The 20,227-nt window shown below is 34.0% G+C and overlaps 1 protein-coding gene and 1 long non-coding RNA gene across 31 annotated transcripts in view; one reads left to right on the top strand and one right to left on the bottom strand.

Annotated features, from left to right (window-relative positions):
- camta1b (calmodulin binding transcription activator 1b) overlaps window positions 1-20,227 on the bottom strand; it is a 694,205-nt gene that overhangs the window by 75,704 nt on the left and 598,274 nt on the right. The gene's annotated exons all lie outside the window — the stretch shown is intronic.
- Window positions 13,963-19,088, top strand: LOC141376667 (uncharacterized). Its single transcript, XR_012387344.1, has 4 exons — window positions 13,963-14,221; window positions 16,933-18,139; window positions 18,259-18,296; window positions 18,386-19,088. It is a non-coding gene; the product is annotated as an uncharacterized lncRNA (long non-coding RNA).

Here is a 20,227-nt window from a genome sequence, read left to right as displayed (position 1 = left end):
TAATTGAATTTTTTAAATAGAATTTTTATTGAATCATTCATACAATCATTCATTCATTTATGATTGTTTGATTTAATTGATTGGCAGTGCACAAATCTTTTTTCCATAAGTTTCTGTTATTCTAATCTTCACAGAAACAGTCATAATACTATTTTGTTCATTTTCATCCACACCAAAACCTCATTAAAAAAAAGCTAATCGAGCTTCAACAAAGGCGGCTGTAGACCAGAATAAAGTCCTAAAAAAAACAAAAAAAAACTTTTGTGATGTCTGGCATCAGAGATCAGATGTTCCTCAATGATGTGCTGACTCACGCCAGAAGTTTCATGGTTTTTCCACAAATGATTTTGTGAGTCCATTTCGCTTCCCAATGGTGTAATATTTGCTGTTGCATATGGCAGTTTCAACACACGTCTGTAACCTGGCAACAAGCCTTGTCAAACACACTCACTTACACACACACACACACACACACACACACACACACACACACACACACACACACACACACACACACACACACACACACACACACACACACACACACACACACACATATATATATGCACACACATTCACATGTGCAGCTAGTGAAACTCGACCGCAAACTGCTCTCCATCTCATCAATGATAATGAAAGTAATAAATTAAGTGTATAAATACTCTCTCTCTCTCTCTCTCTCTCTCTCTCTCTCTCTCTCTCTCTCTCTCTCTCTCTCTCTCTTTCTTCATCCACACAGGTGTATTTTGCATTGCACGCACGTGTGTGTGAGTCTGTAAATGTCTGGAGTCATCTCACACCTGCTGTACTTCAACTGTGTGTCTGGTCCAAACTGCTGCAGAGCAAACTCACAGTCTCCAACACACACACAGAAATGCAACATGAATATGAACTAGTGCCAAATATGAGATCTGAAAGACATTTAAAGGGCCCCTATTATGCTTATTAAATTTCTAATTATTATTTTGGATTGTCTGCTACAACAGGATGACATCAAAATAAAGTTAGAAAGAAAAAAAAACATTAACTGTCTCCCAACAACCTTCATCTACTTCCTCTCAATGATTAGATTAAAGTCACCATGAAATCAAAACATAATCGTATTATTTTTATTTGTATGTAGTAGTTATGAAATGATGTATCTGTGCACTTTATTAGTTTGTAAAAATTAATCTGCCCTCATGAATTTTAATCAAACACATAACCTTTCCTTCCCCCCCGAAACGGCTTTCTTCACTTCTGTTCACATGGAATACCTTTAGGGCGGGGCTATCAGTCATTAGGGCAGGGTTATCAGTCAATGGGGTGGGGATATCAGTCATTTGGGTGGGGTTATCAGTCATTATGGTGGGACTATCAGTCATTGGGGCGGGGCTATCAGTCATTAGGGCGGGGTTATCAGTCATCTGGGCGGGGATATCAGTCAATATGGTGGGCATATCAGTCATTGGGATGGGGCTATCAGTCATTAGGGTGTAACTATCAGTCATTGGGGTGGGGCTATCAGTCATTGGGTTGGGGATATCAGTCATTAGGGTGGGGCTGTCAGTCAATGGAGCGATCTATCAGTCATTAGGGTGGGACTATCAGTCTTTAGGGCGGGGCTATCAGTCATTAGGGTGGGGCTATCAGTCATTAGGGTGGGACTATCAGTCTTTAGGGCGGGGCTATCAGTCATTAGGGTGGGGCTATCAGTCATTAGGGCGGGGCTATCAGTCATTAGGGCTGGGCTATCAGTCATTAGGGTGGGACTATCAGTCTTTAGGGCGGGGCTATCAGTCATTAGGGCGGGGCTATCAGTTATTAGGGTGTGACTGTCAGTCATTAGGGCGGGGCTATCAGTCATTAGGGTGGGAATATCAGTCATTAGGGCGGGGCTATCAGTCATTAGGGTGGGGCTATCAGTCATTAGGGCGGGGCTATCAGTCATTAGGGTGGGACTATCAGTCATTAGGGAGGGACTATCAGTCATAAGGGCGGGGCTATCAGTCATTAGGGTGGGGCTATCAGTCATTAGGGAGGGACTATCAGTTATTAGGGTGTGACTGTCAGTCATTAGGGCTGGGCTATCAGTCATTAGGGTGGGGCTATCAGTCATTAGGGTGGGACTATCAGTCATTAGGGCTGGGCTATCAGTCATTAGGGCTGGGCTATCAGTCATTAGGGCAGGGCTATCAGTCATTAGGGTGGGGCTATCAGTCATTAGGGTGAGGCTATCAGTCATTAGGGCGGGGCTATCAGTCATTAGGGTGGGGCTGTCAGTCAATGGAGCGATCTATCAGTCATTAGGGTGGGACTATCAGTCTTTAGGGCGGGGCTATCAGTCATTAGGGTGGGGCTATCAGTCATTAGGGTGGGACTATCAGTCTTTAGGGCGGGGCTATCAGTCATTAGGGTGGGGCTATCAGTCATTAGGGCGGGGCTATCAGTCATTAGGGCTGGGCTATCAGTCATTAGGGTGGGACTATCAGTCTTTAGGGCGGGGCTATCAGTCATTAGGGTGGGGCTATCTTATTTATTTTTAACAGCATGTTTTTTATTCTCTATCTATCTATCTATCTGTCTGTCTGTCTGTCTGTCTGTCTGTCTGTCTGTCTGTCTGTCTGTCTGTCTGTCTGTCTATTTATTAGGGTGAGGCTATCAGTCATTGGAGCGATCTATCAGTCATTAGAGTGGGACTATCAGTCATTAGGGCGGGGCCTGTATCTTCATATTTGGGTGAACTATGCCTTTAACATCTCATTTAAAATTAAAATTGGAGCAAACGTTCCCTTTAAAAGCAAACCAGACTCAAACAACATTCAAAAAGAAGCATTCATACAGTGTTTGACATTCTGCAAGCATGTGTCTGTGTTCATGCATGACATCTATCAGTATATAGTGTGTGCGTGACCGCAATATTGTGTCAATTAAATCAGTGCATAAGTGTGCCTCATGCACTGCATATTGTGTGAGTGTAAAATCAGTGAAAGTGTGTGTGTTGTACTCTGGGCTGTGTTTAATAGCTGCCCTGGACACAGTGAACATGATGATGAATGTTCCAGTGTGTCCATCATTAAGCTGCTCTTTGCCCAGGGCACACACACACAAACATTTGGTCCCCCCAAGGTGTTGAATATCAGGAGCACACTCATAGAATTCATTTCATGGGCTATTTCTCCTCATATGTTGTGCAGTAGTAGGTTGTACATGTGGACATGTGTTGTAGCTCCATTAGTTTTCCTACATTGAGAGTGTGTGTGATCTGCCTAGAGGCTGCTGACCCTGATATCTGCCCTCACACACTTTATCTACATGCTCCTTGTCGGATGGAGATTTCTGAAGGTGTAGATGTTTCTCCAAAATGTGTGATTTTAATGATGCTATAAATGAAAACATTAGAGGATATTCAAACAAGAATTCACAAAATTTAGAACAGTTTCTAAAATAAATAACACGATTATTTATATATAAATTATATATAATGATATATTATGTATATATATTATATATATGCTATATATATTTATATACAGTTGAAGTCAAAATTATTAAACCCCCTGAATTATTCGTCCCCGTTTATTTATTTTCCCAATTTCTGTTTAACAGTGAGAATTTTTTTTAGCACATTTCTAAACATAATAGTTTTAATAACTCATTTCTAATAACTGATTTTTTTATCTTTGCCACGATGACAGTACATCATAGTTTGTTCTGTAGACTAATGAAAAAAAATATTGCTTAAAGTGGCTAATAATTTTGACTTTAATACGGTGTTTAAAAATTAAAATCGGCCTTTATTCTAGCTAAAATAAAACAAATAAAACTTTCTCCAGAAGAAAAAATAATATCAGACACACAGCGAAAATTTCCTCCCTCTGTTGAACATTTGGGAAATATTAAAAAAATAGATTTATATTAAAAAAATAGAAGTTTATTTATTTATTTATTTATTTATTTATTTATTTATTTATTTATTTATTTATTTATTTATTTATTTATTTATTTATAACAGCATTTTAAATATTTCTTTACATTAAAGCACTTAATGAAATGTCAGACAACCCTAAATGTATTCAATGTATTATTTATTTATTTATTTATTTATTTATTTATTTATTTATTTATTTATTTATTTATTTATCAGCATTTTAAATGTTTCTTTACAATAAAACCCCTTAACGTAATGTCTGAAAGTACAAATTGTTAAGTGTGTTTAATTATTATGATGACGATAATGATAATTATTTATTTACTTATTTATTTATTTTTCACAGCATTTTTTTATGATTCTTTACATTAAAACACTTAATGAAATGTCAGACAATCCAAAATATATTCAATGTATTATTATTATTATTTTTATTTATTAATTCATTTATTTTTAACAGCATGTTTTTTATTCTCTATCTATCTATCTATCTATCTATCTGTCTATCTATCTATCTATCTATCTATCTATCTATCTATCTATCTATCTATCTGTCTATCTGTCTGTCTGTCTGTCTGTCTGTCTGTCTGTCTGTCTGTCTGTCTGTCTGTCTGTCTGTCTGTCTATCTATTTATTTATTTATAACAGCAATTTTAATGTTTCCTTACATTAAAACACATTTAATGAAATATCAGAAAATCCAAAATTTATTCAATGTATTAATATTTTTATATACATTTTATTTATTTATTTATTTATTTATTTATTTATTTATGTATAACTGCATTTTTTAATGTTTCTTTAAATTAAAACACTTAATGAAAAGCCAGAAAGTACAAAATGTAATCAAAGTATTATTATTATTATTATTATTATTATTATTATTATTATTATTATTATTATTATTATTAACTTTATTATTATTACATTATTTTTTAATTTTTTTATTTATTTTTAACATCATATTTTTATTCTTTACATTAAAACACCTAAGAAATGTCAGAGTCCAAAATGCAAAACATAATCATAAATCAATGATTTAATAATCTTAAACTATGTTGCTGTAGTTTAATGTTAGTTGCCAATTTAATAGTGATTCCTTTGTAAACGTCATTGTCATAAACTCTACTTTCCCACCTAATTATGGATTGTTTATTAAATATTTGTAACAATTTGATGAAATAAACACAATCAACCACATCATAATATAATCAGCAGTTTCTGTAATCACTACAAATATGAAAACAGCAGACTGCTTAAGTAAATAATAAAACTGTGTTAAGCAAAGATAATTAAAAAACAAACTGTTATGAATAAAAAAATGTTTGTGCATTGCAAAATAGCATATATAATATAATCAATAAACATAATTCAGTTATGATTTTAAAGCTTGCACAGCTCAGCAAAAATCCTTCATTTGCCATTATTAAAATAGACATTACAATATAATATAGTGATAATACTACATGAGAGTCAAAAGTCATTACTTAAAGTGGTTTGCACATGCATTTTCACATCCTAAACAGTTAACCCTGGTTTTATAAATATGACCATGGACATCAGCCTCAGACAGTTAATCATATTTTTATCATTTTTATTTATACGCACAGACCTGCATGAATACAAATGAACACACATTGAGCGTTACTGACAGGCATCTGCCACAGGGAATACACACGTCTCTTAAGCAAATGGAGATGTGCAAGATCTACGCCGGCATAATAGGAAATTAATTGAGGACATCAATACAGAATTAATCATTAAAGCGCTGAGAAACACAAACGCACACACACACACACACACACACACACAAAATGCTTATTCAAATGCAAGTTTGAGATTAAGAGAAAAGGATGAAAATGATTTTTTTTATCTTAGTTACAAAAGATAGTTATTATGTCAATAAAAAGATGAAAATGATAGACTACAGAGAAAAAAAACAGATCTTAGTTATAAAAGATCATTATTATTAAATATTTAAACACATACATAAAATGAAAATAAATAATAAAAACAAATGTTAAAGTTAGAAAAATTAATTAAATTATTTAAATAATTATAAACTATTATTTAATATATATTTTAAAAACTAATTAAATAATGATTGAATAATAAAATAAATGCAAATTAAATAATTAAATACATAAAGAAATGGAAATTTTTATTTTATTTTACATTTTTAACTACAGAGAGAACAACAGATCATGGCCATAAAAATAATTATAAAACAGCAACAACAACAACAACAACAACAACAACAACGATAATAATGATGATGATAATAATAATAATAATAATAATAATAATAACAAATATATAAAAAGATGAAAAGGTGAGAACAGACTACTGGAAAAACATCTGATCTTATTTGGTTCTAAAATATAATTATTTTAATAATTGAAAAAATAAATAAATGAATAAATGAAAATAAATAAATAAAGAAGACGAAAATGTGAAGATAGACTAAAGAGGAAAAAAACAAATCTTACTTGGTTATGATAGATATTTATTCAATAATTACGAAAATAAAATGAAAATTAGATAATAAAAAATGGAAAACAGAGAAAAATCTAAACTTACTTGGTTATAACTTCTATTTTAAATATTTCTAAATATTTAATGATGTTTAACAGAGCAAGGAAATTTTCACAGTATGTCTGATAATATTTTTTTCTTCTGGGTAAAGTCTTGTTCGTTTTATTTCGGCTAGAATAAAAGCAGTTTTATTTTTTAAAACACCATTTTAAGGACAAAATTATTAGCCCCTTTAAGCTAATTATTTTTTCAATAGTCTACAGAACAAACCATCGTTATACAATAACTTGCCTAATTACCCTAACCTGCCTAGTTAACCTAATTAACCTAGTTAATCCTTTAAATGTCACTTTAAGCTGTATAGAAGTGTCTTGAAAAATATTTAGTCAAATATTATTTACTGTCATCTTGGCAAAGAAAAAATAAATTTTTGATAGAAATGAGTTATTAAAACTATTATGTTTAGAAAAAAAATCTTCTCTATGTTAAACAGAAATTGGGGAAAAAATAAACAGGGGGCTATAAATTCAACTGTATATAAATATATATACATATCAAATCAATAAATAAATAAATAAATAAATAAATAAATAAATAAATAAATAAATAAATAAAAATGAATATGTAAAGACAGACTGGTGGGAAAAGCATGATCTTATTTGGTCATAAAAGATCATTATTTAAATAATTGAACAATTAAACAAAATAAAGATTAAATCATAAAAAAAAATACAAATGAAATGGAGAAAAAAAAAGATGGAAACGTGAAGACAGACTACAGACATGAACAATTAATTGAATATTAGTTATAAAAGATAATAATTCAAAATAAAAACATAAATATAATAATTAATAAATAAATAAAAATACAAATACAAAAAAATAAAAAAGATTATAATGTGAAGACAGACTATAGAGATAAAAAACAGACCTTGGGTATAAAGGATAATAATTTAAATAGTTTTTACAAATAAATTAAATAAAAATTAAATAATTCAATAAATTAAATAAAGATGAACATGTGCAGAAAAAAACAGATCTAACTTGCTTATAAAATAATTATATAATAATTAAAAAATTAAAATAAAAACAATTAAATAACTAAAAAATATATATAATTTAAATAGCTAATTAATAAATAATACTTATTAAATAGAGAAATAAAAGAAATTATCTTTAAATATTTTCAAATAAACTATCATTTGAACATAAATCAAGTTTTTGTTCCTTTTAAGTCAGTGTGTGTGTGTGTGTGTGTGTGTGTGTGTGTGTGTGTGTGTGTGTGTGTGTGTGTGTGTGTGTATTTAATACTCTCAGCGACATCACTCATTCATGAACAACACAGAGAAAACTGATGCATGCTGGGCCTCAAAAAATACATCTACAAACACACATCTGTCTTTGTACGCGAGGCCTGAAATAATGAACCGGCCTTAAAGCAAACATCAATCCTACTGTGAGTTTTGTGTGGCCAGCGAGTGTCCATTTATATCAGTCTGTAGTTTAGTTTGTGTACATCAATGAAACAGAACAGATCGCTTTACATCTTTTAAAAAAGCTCATTTATTACTTGTCATGCTCTGCAAAACATTGTATGTTATTCATTCATTTTAATTCAGCTTAGTCCCTTATTTATCAGGGGTCACCACAGCAGAATGAACTGCCAACTATTCCAGCATTTGTTTTATGCATCGGATTCCCTTCCAGCTGCAACCCAGTACTGGGAAACACCCATACACTCTCACATGCACAGACATTCATACACTATGGCTAGTTTAGTTTATCCAATTCTCCTAGTCCATGTGTTTGGATTGGGGAAAACCGAAGCACGCGGAGGAAACCCACGCCAACACGAGGAGAACATGCACAGAAATGCCAACTGACCCAGCTGGGACTCAAACCAGCGATCTACTTGCTGTGACAGACTGCTGTGTCAGAACAGCATGACTGAATTGTGTGGAACGCTGCATTTTTTACAGTGTAGTTCCCGGCTGGTTTTGACCGCATTGCAGTTCGGTATCACTACGCCGAATGCGATTTTTGTTATAATAAAAAGTCCTGGAGCAGCAGAAGAATGATCTAAACTGAACCAGAGGATTAACGTGAAGCAGGGGAAATGCATGAGGAGTAAAATGCTTACCGGCCTAAAAAGGAGAGGCCTGGTTGCATGACAGCGCTTTAATTGCTTCATTACCGTAATTAATTTGCTCTCTTTTCAATTAGCAGCCGAGCCTTTGTGATGTTTTTCTGTTGTTATTTTCTCTCCTCTCTCGCTCTTGTGCTTCTTTTACTCACAAGTTTCACTGCTTTCCGGTGAAGGTCCAGTGATGTTGAGGTTTACTCTTCGCTCTCCTTCTTTCACTTTAAAATAGGGAACTACATCAACACTTTTAATGAAATGAGTACTTTTTTATGAATTAGAATCAATGGCAATGCATTTCGGGTTAAAAATCTTGCTCAGGGCACAAAAACACACCACTTTTAAACATTTTAAATGTTTTGAACAAAGAGTTGAAGTCAAGATTATTCGCCCCTGAGAATTTTCTTCTTTTTCAAATATTTCCCAAACGATGTTTAACAGAGGAATGAATTTTTCACAGTATTTCCTATAATATTTTTTCTTCTGGAGAAAGTCTTATTTGTTTTATTTCGGCTAGAATAAAAGCAGTTTTACATTTTTTAAACACCATTTTAAGGTCAATATTATTAGCCCCCTTAGGGATTTTTAGGTCATTAGAATTGAGTTAGTTCACAATAAGTTAGTTTTATGATTTTAGTTTCACCAGTAATTAATACTAATAACTTTGATATCAAATTATCAATAAAATTAACTTATTTATTATATGTATATTAATGCTAACAATATTAATTAGTTTAAGTAACAATTTACACTATTACCTACTGGCTTATTCCTGCCTATTGTATCTCAACAATATTAACAGTTTCTTAGTACATAAAATGTAAGATCTAATTTAGCAGCTAGTTTGTTGTGCTAATAGTCTTAGTTAATGGTTTGTTAATAGCGGTGATTGTACATTAAAAAGTGATATATATATATATATATATATATATATATATATATATATATATATATATATATATATATATATATATATATATATATATATATATATATATATATATATATATATATATAGGTGTTTCCCACAGGTTTGAAATATACTTGCAGTGGTTTGCCAGATGGAAAAACCCCTTTTACGCACAGCACAAAAATAGTTAACAACAAACAAAACACAATTCGATTTTTAACACAATTTTTTATGATCATTTAAACTTTTTCTTTTCAATGATTTAAAATAAAGCCCCGCTTTGAATTTATTATTTTTTAAATTATAAATATCTCCCAAATGATGTTTAAAAGAGCAAGGAAATTTTCACAGCATGTCTGATAATATTTTTTCTTCTGGGGAAAGTCTTATTTGTTTTATTTCGGCTAAAATAAAAGCAGTTTTTAAGCTGCTTTAAGCTAATTATTTTTTCTATAGTCTACAGAACAAACCATCGTTATACAATAACTTGCCTAATTACCCTAACCTGCCTAGTTAACCTAATTAACCTAGTTAAGCCTTTAAATGTCACTTTAAGCTGTATAGAAATGTCTTGAAAAATATCTAGTCAAATATTATTTACTGTCATCATGGCAAAGATAAAATAATTCAGTTATTAGAGATGAGTTACTATTATGTTTAGAAATGTGTTGAAAAAATATTCTCTCTGCTAAACAGAACTTATTCTGACTTCAAATATATAGGGGAAGTACATATTGTACACATTGTCATGTTTTTTCCTGGGAATAATAACATTTCTAAAGGAGTTCTTGACATGGAACTGAAGCAGATTTGGAGAATGAAGCCACATGCATTGCTCAGGTGTGAGTTTCTCACAGACTTCAACAGAGTGTAAAAATCTTGATGGTTCTGTGGGTCTCGTCTATCAAATCTGATCTTCAATTAGTATGTTTTATTGGATTCATGTTAGGTGATTGGTCAGGCCATTCTACAGCTTGATTTTCTTTCTCTGAAAGCATTTGAGAGTTTCCTTGGCTGTGTTTTGGATCAGTGTCTTGCTGGAATGTCCACCCTGGTTTCATCTTCATCCTCCTGCTAATGTAGATGTTGGACTGAAGCAGCTGATATTCATCTACACTGATGAAGGGCATAGGGTTGTTGAACAATACTGAGAGATTTCGGCTGCTGTCTGGGCTTTCACTGCCTTTCTACACTTCCCTTTCTTCATGTGTTCAATACTTTTTTCCTGTGTCATTTTCATTTTATTACACATAACTTCATTTGTAAAATAATTTGATTAGTTTCCATCGTATATATGGCTTTCTTTGGTTGCTATTACAGTTTTTCTAGTTTGCTTTGAGCTGGTTAAAGAAACTAGGTTCCTCTTCATTTTCATTATCACTATCCCAGCAGAGCAGAGGACCGGTCTTGCAAATGTGTAAACCTTTTCTCATTGGGTTGACACATTTTCCCCACCATTTTTCCAAACAGTTAACACAGATGTCATTCAAGCAGTCCAAACTCCATTGTTTTAGTTTTGGTAACCAAACAGAATCCATCTATTCCTAACTATTAAAAACTACCAACATCAGTATGAAATCACTGAAGCACCGGTTTGACACTCCTTTACACAAATCTTCAATTAGCCATCATTTTGCAAACCTTATATAAACGATGGAAGGTCTGTGTTGTTCTGTGCCAGCATTGATGGAGGAGGTCAATATGGCTATGTCCTATACTCCCAATAGATTTGACTGTATATTAGTTTACATGTGTTTTCTCTAATATTTACAGTATTTTATTACTTTTGTCTGTTTTTTTATATACAGTATTTCAGTTTTCAGCCACAGTTTGAAAAATGTCATGAATTCAATATATATTCAATCAAAGCATTTCTTATTCTTGATCCAATTCTTTGCAAAAAGGCGAATTTGACAGCCCAAATAGAGACAACAAATGGCATTGGCTATAAGCTACAATGGCAAGCAATGGTGGTGCATTTTGAGTTCTGTATTTTGTATTTTGTTGTCCATTGTGTAATGATTAATTGAAAGAGCTCATATACTTGTTTGCAAGTTGTGTAGTTTGAAGGTAAAACTAGCTTTTGTTGCATATGTTAAATGTTTTGACACGATATGTGCCTTTTGCAAGCAAAATGTGTCATTTTGACCATGAGTGCCGCTGTTTAGGCCTGTGTGTTAACTGTTTTGAAAATGTGGAGTTTCAGTTGACAACTGCATCCAAGCAATCGAGAAAAACTGTAACTTTCAGTGAAAATTTCAAATCAACGGCTCCTTTAGAAATATGCTTTCTCAGAAAAATGGTGTTCAATACTTATTTCCCCTGGTTTATTACTTTTAAAAATACACTATTAAAATATCTATAAAAAAGTCAAACACAAAAGACAAAAAAAAAAAAAATTGAATTAAATACATTTATGAAATATCTTGATAAAAGAACAAAAGATGTCCTTAAATATGAAAAAAAATGGTCAAAATACAATTACTAAGGGACGAATATTCTTAAAAGTACAAAGGAGAGCAGTCCTGTAGCTCACGGTCTCGTACATTACATTCAGCACAGTCACACAGAGTCTTTGTGCTGCCGGATTTTGAACATTTCATTGTTTTTTGCGTCATCAAGCTTCCACTGTGTGTGTGTGTGTGTGTGTGTGTTTCTACAGTGAGTCTGTGGGTCGGAACAGAAGCAGATATATGAACAGCGCTCGTCAACCCCACAGCAGTCACTTCTCCTCTTTCTGTTTCAGAGTTTGAGGAAGGATGTTTTATTGAATGGCTCATGAGCTCGTGCTCTTTGACTTGCGCTCGCTGTTCGTTTTGTCTCTCTTCTGTTCTCAGAACGCAGCGCTACTTCCAGACCAAACCTGCCGGGCTTTCAAACACTGAACGCACACCTCCAGCTTTTTGTTGGACACTGTTCTAATGGCCGATCCTGTCTGACATGTCAAGGGGAAAACTGTGCTAATGGCTGCACAACACACCGCATTTACCTCAACACCTCCTGTGTGTGTATGTGTGTGGAGGGTGGTGGTCACCAGAGTTTCCTGAGAAGCGCAAGAGTTCAGTGTGTGTGTGTGTGTGTGTGTGTGTGTGTGTGTGTGTGTGTGTGTGTTGAGGAGCACAAGACTTCAGTGTGTGTGTGTATGTGTGTGTGTTTTTGTATGTCTGTGAGCATGAGTATGTGTAAGAAGTGTGTGTATGTGTGTGTGTGTATGAGTGCAGACGTGTCAGTGTGTGTGTGTGTGTGTGTGTGTGTGTGTGTGTGTGTGTGTGTGTGCGTGCGCGTGCGCGTGTGCGTATGTGTTTGTATGTCTGTGAGCATGAGTATGTGTAAGAAGTGTGTGTGTGTGTGTTTGTGGAGGTCACTAGAGTATTGAGGAGTGCAAGACTTTAGTGTGCATGTATGTGTGTGTGAGTATGTGAAAGAAGAGTGTGTGTGTTTGCATTTGTGTGTATAAGTGTGTGTGTATCTGTGATAGTGTGTGTAGTAGCGCAAGACTTCGGTGTGTGTGCGTGTGTGTGTGTGTGGTGGTCACCAGAGTCTCTTGAGGAGCGCAAGAGTTCAGTGTGTGTGTGTGTGTGGTGGTCACCAGAGTCTCCTGAGGAGGGCAAGAGTTCAGTGTGTGTGTGTGTGTGTGTGTGTGTGTGTGTGTGTTTGTATGTCTTTGAGCATGAGTATGTGTAAGAAGTGTTTGTGTGTGTTTGTGCATTTGTGTTTATGAGTGTGTGTGTGTCAGTTTGTGTGTGTGTGTGTTTGGTGGTCACCAGAGTTTTCTGAGAAGCGCAAGAGTTCAGTGTGTGTGTGTGTGTGTGTGTGTGTGTGTGTGTGTGCATTTGTGTGTATGAGTGTGTGTGTGTTTGTGGAGGTCACTAGAGTATTGAGGAGTGCAAGACTTCAGTGTGTATGTATCTGTGTGTGTATGAGTATGTGTAAGAAGAGTGTGTGTGTGTTTGCATTTGTGTGTATGGGTGTGTGTGTGTGTGTATCTGTGACTGTGTGTCAGTTTGTGTGCCTGTGTGTGTGTGTGTTTGTGTGTGTGTGGAGGTCACTAGAGTCTCCTGAGTAGTGTTAGACTTCAATATGTGTGTGTGTGTGTGTGTGTGTGTGGGGGTTAGTGTGTTCTACTGTATGTATGTATGTGTATGTATGTATGTGTGTGTCCGTGTGTGTATGTGCGTGTGTCCATGTATTTATGTCTCTATGTACAGTATGCTTTGTACGTGTGTGTATGTCAGCATGTGTGCTGTTTATGTGTCTGTGTTTGTGTGTAAGTCAGTTTGTGTGCCTGTGTTTGCATGTGTTCTGTGTATGTCTGCATGTGTGCTGTATACAGTACGTGGTTTTGTGTGTATGTGTGAGTGTGTGTGTATGTCTCCATGTATGCTGTTCATGTGTTTGTGTGTGCTTGTGCATTTTTATGTCTTTGTACATAAGTGTGTGCGCATGTGTGAGTTAGGGTTTTTTTCTGTGTGTGTCTGCATGTGTATGTTGTGTGTGAATGTGTTGTTTTTATATCCCAGTGGAGACTTTAAACCTGAATGCACACAGACGCATGCATGGTGACTTGTCCTCACTTGGATATAGGAACAAGTCTGTGTGTGTGTGTGTGTTTCACCTCTCAGGTTGTTGGGCTGGAAGTCTCAGCGCTCCTCAAGGACTCAGATGTGTCACGTAGTGTTCAGACGGAGGGCTTAGGGTGCTAAAGTCACGGCTTTCACTTTTCAAGGTAGCTTTTTTGGGGGGGAGGAACAGAACTGAACTTCAAAAGGAGGTGAATAATGCCTAAAGTTTGGCAGGGTTTAGGTATCGCTGCTCGCTGTGAACTTTTGTTAGGAAACAGTTATTTTGAATCCCAGTCTTATGATGTTCGTGATGTGGAAAATGCAGACACTTTTGTGGCATTTAAATGTTGACTATTAAGTATGAGGTCTGTTTGTTTTACTGTGTAAATGAATGATGCAGGTTTTATTATCAGTATTATACACAGTCGATGTGTCAGCCATAAGTCTCTACTCGGTATTTGTTTTTCCTACAATTAAAGTCAATGGTTACAAGGTTTCTAGCATTCTTCGAAATATCTTCTTTTAAGTTCAACAGAAAAAAAGAAAATCATAGGTTTGGGACCACTTGAGGGTGAGTAAACCCTGAGTTTAAAAAAATGCATGAAACAGGTAACCATTGACTTTCATAGTATTTGTTTTCCCTACAACCAAAGTCAATGATTACTGGTTTCTAACATTCTTCAAAATATCTTCTTTTGTGTTCGACAAAAGTAAGAAAACCATAAAGATTAGGACCACTTGAGGATGAGTAAACAGTGAGTTTTAAAAATGCTGAAAACTGGTAACCATTGACTTCCATAGTATTTGTTTTCCTTACAATTGAAGTCAATGGTTACAAGGTTTCTACCATTCTTCGAAATATATATTTTTGCATTCCACAGAAAAAAGAAAATCATAAAGGTTTGGGACCACTTGAGGATATGTAAACCCTGAGTTTTGAAAGTGCATGAAACCGGTAACCATTAACTTCCATAGTATTTGTTTTCCCTACAACCAAAGTCAATGATCACTGGCTTCTAATATTCTTCAAAATACCTTCTTTTGCGTTCTACAGAAGAAAGAAAATCATAAAAGGTTTGGGACCCTTTGAGGATGCGTAAACCCTGAGTTTTTAAAATGCATGAAAACGGTAAACATAGAATTCATTAGTATTTGTTTTCCCTACAATTGAAGTCAATGGTTACTGGTTTCTAACATTCTTCAAAATATCTATGTTTGCGTTCGACAGAAAAAAGGAAATCATAAAGGTTAGAACCACTTGAGAATGAGTAAATAGTGAGTTTTGAAAATGCATGAAACAGGTAACCATTGACTTCCATTCACTTTAGACTTTACCCTAATCTGAGAGTAAGGCAGTTCGTTTTGTCTCTCTTCTGTTCTCAGAATGCAGATATATTGAAGTATGATGTAAACCTGTAACTATTGACTTTCATAGTGGTAAAATTAAATACTATGGAAGTCAATGGTTACAGGTTTTTAGCAGTTTTCAAATTATTTTCTTTTGTGTTCGACAGAAGAAAGGTAATCCTAAAGGTTTGAAACCTATTGAGTATGAGTAACAGTGAGTTTTGATAATGCTGGAAACCGGTAACCATTGACTTCCATAGCATTTGTTTTCCCTATAATTGAAGTCAATGGTTACAGGTTTTCAGCATTTTTCTAATTATTTTCTTTTGTGGTCAACTAAAGAAAGAAACTCATGAATGTTTAAAATAGTGAGTAAATTAAACAGAAATAAACAGAGATGGCTACTCAGTGGGGCAGTGGGTAGCACGTTCGCCTCACAGCAAGAAGCTCCCTGGTTCGACTCTCGGCAAGGTCGGTTGGCCTTTCTGTGTAGAGTTTGTTAGGTTAAGTTGGTGATTCATTCCACTGTGGCGACCCTAGATTAATCAAGGGACCGAAAAGAAAATGAATGAATGAATGAATGAATAAATAAATAGAGATTATTGTAAATGGAGATAAGAAAAATGTTAGATGTTTAGGTATAAAAGATAGGGCTTGACTACTGATACAAGAAGCGAAGTGTACTGTATTATACTGCGTGTCCTTTTTTATTCTATGTAAATGGCTTTAGTTAACTTTACACTTGTCGTGAACTGCAGGTGTTTTCAGCAGAGGGATATTTTCATTCTGAAGAGCATCTGCAAAAATTACCATACGTCCCCTGCAAACAGAATGAGTCATCAATATTATGGCCCATTCTCCCAGAAGGGAAAGACTGTTTTAAATGCATATACCTCCAAAAACTTTTGTCAACTTCAGGAGGACACTGGCATACGGACGTCCTTAACGCTAATCGACACCAAAGTTAAAAAAAGAAAAAAAAAAGAGAAAAGAAAATGCTACAAAAGAGGACCTTTAAGCGCTGGAGAATTTATAGACTGTACACCACAATTCAAAAGTGAGGGTGCATTTATTTGTTCAAAAAATGGAGCAAAGCTGTATATTTTTGCGATATGTATTATACTAATTGTCTATTTTCTAAGATAAAGCTTCAGTGTCACATAAAATATGCTAATAAGCAGCTAAAAAACATTTTTGTCAGAGTTTGAAACAGTTTTGCTGCCGAACAATGATCAAGAACCATAGAATTTAGCCTTAAATTACAGGAATCTTTTAAGATTTCCAAAACGATCAACAAGGGCCAACTTGGGCCAACAAGGAGAGAACACGTAAAACTGAACTTCTGTCATCATTTATTCACTCTTCACATGATCTAAACCTGTTTGAGTCTCTTTTTTTCTGATAAACACAAAAAATATACATATTTTGAAAATGCTGGAAACCGGTAACCATTGACTTCTATAGTATTTGTTTTTCTTATTAAAGTTTCTAACATTCTTGAAAACATCTTCTTTTTTGTGTTTGACAGAAGAAAGGACATCATAACAGCTAGGACCACTTGAGGATGAGTAAATTCTGAGTTTTGTTAATGTTGAAAATGGGTATCCATTGACTTCCTTGGTATTTGTTTTCCCAACAATTGAAGTCAATGGTTACCGATTTCTATAATTCTTAAAGACTTCTTCTTTTGTGTTTCACTTAAGGATTAAGTAATTTTTAAGCAGTCGGCTCAGTTGGCGTTTCTGTGTGGAGTTTGCATGTTCTCCCTGCGTTCACGTGGGTTTCCGCAGGGTGCTTCGGCTTCCCCCACAGTCCAAAGACATGCGGTACAGGTGAATTGGGTAGGCTAAATTGTCCGTAGTGTTTGAGTGTGTGTGTGTGTGTGTGTGTGAGAATGTGTGTGTGGATGTTTCCCTGAAATGGGTTGTGGCTGGAAGGGCATCCGCTGCGTAAAACTTGCTAAATTGGCGGTTCATTCCACTGTGGCGACCCCGGATTAATAAAGGGACTAAGCCGACAAGACAATGAATGAATGAATGAATAGAGATTTGGAATCACTTATGGATAAGTAATTTTTAAGCAGTTTTAAAAATCCTGGAAACCAGTAACCATTGACTTCCATAGTAACCATTGACTTCCACAGACTTCTATTGTTTTTATTATTGAAGTTTCTGACATTCTTCAAAACATCTTTTTTTGTGTTCAACTGAAGAAAGTAAATAATAGAGGTTTGGAACCACTTAGGATGAGTCAACAGTCAGTTTTAAAAATGCTGGAAACCAGTAACCATTGACTTGCATAGTATTTGTTTTCCCCACAATTTAAGTCAAAGGTTATCGTTAACATTCTTCAAAATATCTTCTTTTGTGTTCGATAGAAGAAAGAAAATCATTAAGGTTTGGAAACACTTGAAGATGAGTAACTAGTAAGTTTGGAAATGCTGGAAATCGGTAACCATTGACTTCTATAGTGTTTGTTTCTCTTACTGAAGTTTCTACCAATCTTGAAAAGATCTTCTTTTGTGTTTGATAGAAGAAAGGAAACTTATAAGAATTTTGAACCACTCATGAGTAAATATTTAGTTTTAATAATGCTGGAAACCGATAACCATTGACTTCCATGGTATTTGTTTTCCCAACAATTTAAGGCAATGATTACTGGTAACGTTCTTCAAAATATCTTCTTTTGTGTTTAAGAGAAGAAAGAAAACACAAACACTTGAGGATGAGTAAACAGTGAGTTTTGATAATGCTGGAAACCGCTAACCATTGACTTCCATTGATTTTCCTATATATTGAAGTCAATGTTACCAATTTCTAACATTCTTCAAAATATCTTCTTTTGTGTTCGACAGAAGAAAGAAAATACCAAACACTTGAGGACGAGTAAACAGTGAGTTAAAATAATATTTTTTTTTTGGTGTGAACTATGCATTTAAATGGACAAAAAGTTCTGACTTTTGGTTGTACTGTCTCTTTAAGAAAGTCCACAGTACCGATACTGAATTCATCTTCAATAGAGCTGCTGCAGCTGAAGCTGTGTGCTCTGAATGAAGCTGCATGTGTGTTTGCAGTGGATCTGCAGGTGAATGTTCAGGCTGTATGGAGTGCAGTTTTGAGTCTCCCTAATGCCCAGCGAAAAGAGCAAATGGCTCCGCATTTACTCAGCATGAAATGGAAGTGAATGGATGGGTCAACAGCAATACAACAACATGGCCACAATTTCAACAGGCCGTCAAAAGACATGAAATCAAAAAAAAAGGTGGGCAGAGAAAAAAGGACAAAGAGAGGAAAAAAGAGGATGTTGTGGAACTAAAACTCTCAGTGAGTGGTTTGCATTTTCAATCCTTTTAACTCCGTAAGGACATTAAAAGAGTTTCTGCCATGCAGATTCAGAGGACATGAATGGTAAACAGCAATACAAGCTTTTAGATGCTTGTGAAACGCATGGATGAATAAATACATGATGATCAACCCATCTGATCCATATATAGCATTCAGATCTGAATATATCAACAATGGAACATTTTTCATTGCTTACTATACACATTTTAAATAGAGAAAGAGTTTTAAAATATGTCTTTTTTTATATATATTAAATTTTTAACAACATCAAAAACTAGCTTGTTCTTTGTTGTGCATTTAAAAAAAAGGTCCCACTTCACTTCCCACTTCACATATCAATGCCAAAAAATTGATAGTATAATAATAATAATAATAATAATAATAATAATAATAATAATAATAATAACAATAATAATAATAACCATATAATAATAATACCCATATAATAATAATAATAATTAAATAAACTATTTCTATAAAACAAATTTGCAATTTAAAAAATGTTAACAAAATGTTTAACAAAAAGAAAACAATTCATCTGCTTTTAATGATGTTATTTTAAATAATAAAATGAATTTGTTCTCTTTAATGCTTATAAAAAATACATGTTTTTTATTTACGTCAACATAATTTAAACAATAAATATATATATAATAATATATATATAATATAATATATATAATATAATATATAATATAATATAATATATATATAATATATATATAATTTTTAATAATTTTATAACCAAACATTTTTTCTGCTTTAAAATCAAACAAATTTATTAAAATAATTAATTACATTAACATTTTCTATTTCAATTTAATTATTAATTGAATTTTGATACTGTATTTAAACACCCTTGCCTTATTTAATTCCATTATTTATTTGCCAGCAAATATAAACAATAAAAATTAGGCTTCCTCACAATTCTTTCATGTCAACTCAAATTGATTAAATTAACTTTTTGCAAATTTAAGTGGATTGAACATAAAACAATTAAGTTTTCCCAAAAAACTTCAAGAATTATGTTGATTCAATCAATTCCCTTCAACTTAGTCCCTGATTTGATAAGGGTCATCACAGCACAATAAACCATCAACTATTCCAGCATATGTTTTACACAGCGGATGCTCTTCCAGCTGCAACCCATTACTGGGAAACACCCATACTCTACTCTTCAGACACACGCTCATACACTACGGCCAGTTTAGTTTATTTAATTGACCTTCAGCGTATCTGTGTGGACTGTGGGGGAAACCGGAGCACCCGGAGGAAACCCACACCAACACGGGGAGAACATGCAAACTCCACACAGAAATGCCAACTGGCCCAGTGGGGATTCGAACCAGCAACCTTCTTGCTCTGAGATGACAGTTCTAACCACAAAGCCACCATGTCGCCTGTGTTGATTCAGCTCATTTTAAATAAGTAATTCAAACGACCAGCAAAACTCATTTTTTAGAGAAGGTTAATCCATCT

Source organism: Danio rerio, chromosome 11, assembly GCF_049306965.1.
Source record: "Danio rerio strain Tuebingen ecotype United States chromosome 11, GRCz12tu, whole genome shotgun sequence".
Taxonomy (NCBI): Eukaryota; Metazoa; Chordata; class Actinopteri; order Cypriniformes; family Danionidae; genus Danio; species Danio rerio.
This window is presented reverse-complemented; position numbering and strand designations above follow the sequence as displayed.